The following is a 304-nucleotide window of genomic DNA, read 5'->3' on the forward strand; positions in this document are numbered from 1 at the left end:
TTTTTCTCCTACATAGCGTCCCGATATATAAATCATGATTGATCAGTTAATAATTTTTTGTAAAACTAGTTTGAATCTACTTGTTATTGATCCAGAAGCAATTTTGTATACAATGTTTAATAGAGAAATAGGTCTCCAATTCTTTATAAAATACTTTGATTTATTAGCCTTAGTTATACAAATAATTATTCACTGACGTTGTGTAATAGACAGCTGACCATTTGAAAAACCATATTTTAATGCCCTAACCACAAAATTGCCTAACTGATTCCAAAAACATTTATAAAATTCTGATGTGAATCCA

Source organism: Mizuhopecten yessoensis, unplaced genomic scaffold (assembly GCF_002113885.1).
Source record: "Mizuhopecten yessoensis strain PY_sf001 unplaced genomic scaffold, ASM211388v2 scaffold4503, whole genome shotgun sequence".
NCBI lineage: Eukaryota > Metazoa > Mollusca > Bivalvia > Pectinida > Pectinidae > Mizuhopecten > Mizuhopecten yessoensis.